This window comes from Betta splendens, chromosome 13, assembly GCF_900634795.4.
Source record: "Betta splendens chromosome 13, fBetSpl5.4, whole genome shotgun sequence".
NCBI lineage: Eukaryota > Metazoa > Chordata > Actinopteri > Anabantiformes > Osphronemidae > Betta > Betta splendens.
In genome coordinates, this window is record NC_040893.2 from 411,625 (window position 1) to 413,803 (window position 2,179).

The window sequence follows — 2,179 nt, forward strand, 5'->3', positions numbered from 1 at the left end:
AACTCAGGTTCACCCACGGCATGGTGGCGTTTCCGGACGCCATCTTATTTGCCAGCGGTGGCAAATGTTACCTGCTAAACGTAAAGCGATGCGTCATCTGTGCCGGCGCGGGGAGACGACACTGCGACAGATGCAAAGAAGTTTGCGAGAGATTCACGGCGTACCTGACCGACACCCAGCTGGACGACGACTACGGGCGCAAGCCTCTGCTGTACACGAAAAGGCCGAGCGAGAGGAGCGTGGTCGGCCCTCGCACTGCGGACAACCTGTTCAGGGAGCTGGGCAGCCGTGAGGGCATGTCGTATGAGCTGGACACCGTAGACACTCACGTGTGTGATGCATGCGGCGTCAGGCTTTCCCGTTTCGTAGCGGGTGACAACATGCTGAGAGAGCACGTGTATCACGTGCACGTTGCCGGAGTGGAGGAGTGCGACTTCCTGGCGAAAAAGTTCTCTGGCAAAGGAAGCGTCCGGAAAGCAATGATAGGCAAGGAGCATTACAGAAGGGGCTATGTGGCGTTCCCCGAGTTGATGCTGAAGGAGGCCGTGGAAGGCTATGTCGCCTTTGGCTACGAGATGCCCTGCGTCGTGTGCGGCTCGCGGCGGAGCGAGAGCCACAACCAACGCTGCGGGATGCTGATGCTGGCGCTGCTGCAAAAGTTGCTTGATTTTGATTTTCGCCGTTGATGAAGATTAAAAAACAAAAAAGGGCCGTATTCAATTTCTTTCTACGCCTGCCTCTGTTGCTTTACGCGTACCAATTAAATTATACTGTACGGAATGTGCCTTGTACTCCTTTATTTCATAACTGTTTTATATTATTAAATAAACTTTTGGCATTTAATCAAATGGTTTTGCCTGTTTGGTCTGTTTTATTTTTCGTTTAAAATGGTCAGCCCTTGCACGCAGCTGTCTGCTTGCATCATCATCATCATCATCATCATCATCATCATCATCATCATCATCATCAGTGGGCCTGTGGCACGGGTGGAGGTAAAAGGGAGGAAAGGAGAAGGAAAAATAAAAAAACAAAAAAATGGGGTCGCGCCTGACCCCGGGAGGATGCGGGACGGGGAGGGACAGGGAGCAGGGGTCGCGCCGGACCCCGGCAGGACGAGGGACGGGCCTGTGACGAAGAAGAAGGGAGGGGTGACCGAGCCGCCGCGGATCCTGCGACACGTAGGTGCCTTGTGGCCAAAAAACGTAAAAAGAATCAAAAGTTTCATAGTTTGTCTCGTGGGGTCAGACTGATCCCCTCGAAGGCTGCGTGAGGGTTAAGGCCAAAATGGCCACCTTCTGTGTACGTCCCAAAATGTTCTAAGTCCTTTATAAACGCCACATTCAGGCAAGTGGATGCAACGGCGTGGCTTGCCAAGCTTAAAATAGCTCCTGTCACTCTCTGCTCTCGCTTACGGCCATACCACCCTGAGCACGCCCGATCTCGTCTGATATCGGAAGCTAAGCTGTGTCGGGCCTGGTTAGTACTTGAATGGGAGACCGCCTGGGAATACCAGGTGCTGCAAGCTTTTACATTTCTCCTCAACCCTAGCAGAGCGGGCTGTTTGCTCAGGTCTACATTAAACTGCGCCGTGTTATGGGAAAAGTGTTTTCTTTCTTATTCTATGCAGTTATTATATGATTTATGACCTATCTTCTGCAATTAATAGCTATTGTTTTTATTTCTTCTGTTTTATGTATTTGACATTTTACCTAGATTTTTCAATTATTTGTTAACTCTATAATTGCATCGTTCTTAGACAACAGACGCTATTACCTGCAAGAATTTTCTGTTTTCAGTCACAGTGCTGCTTTTGCTTTGATCACAGTTCATGCCTATGGTCGGTGACACATTACAAGTAATGATTTTGGCTTCTCTCTAGTTGTTTTGTTTAAAGGGAAAGCGAAATACAAAAAAGGGGATATTGTGTTTAAGGCCAAAATGGCCACCCTCTGTGTACGTCCCAAAATGTTCTAAGTCCTTTATAAACGCCACATTCAGGCAAGTGGATGCAACGACGTGGCTTGCCAAGCTTAAAAGAGCTCCTGTCACTCTCTTCTCTTGCTTACGGCTATACCACCCTGAGCACGCCCGATCTCGTCTGATCTCGGAAGCTAAGCAGTGTCGGGTCTGGTTGGTACTTGGATGGGAGACCGCCTGGGAATAATAGGTGCTGTAGGCT

The 2,179-nt window shown here is 49.4% G+C and overlaps 1 non-coding gene and 1 pseudogene across 1 annotated transcript; both read left to right on the forward strand.

Moving 5' to 3' along the window:
• The first annotated feature begins 1,406 nt into the window (after positions 1-1,406).
• Positions 1,407-1,525, forward strand: LOC114868751 (5S ribosomal RNA). The gene has a single exon (XR_003788064.1). It is a non-coding gene; the product is annotated as a 5S ribosomal RNA (ribosomal RNA).
• Positions 1,526-2,060: 535 nt separating this feature from the next.
• LOC114868763 (5S ribosomal RNA) lies at positions 2,061-2,179 on the forward strand (annotated as a pseudogene).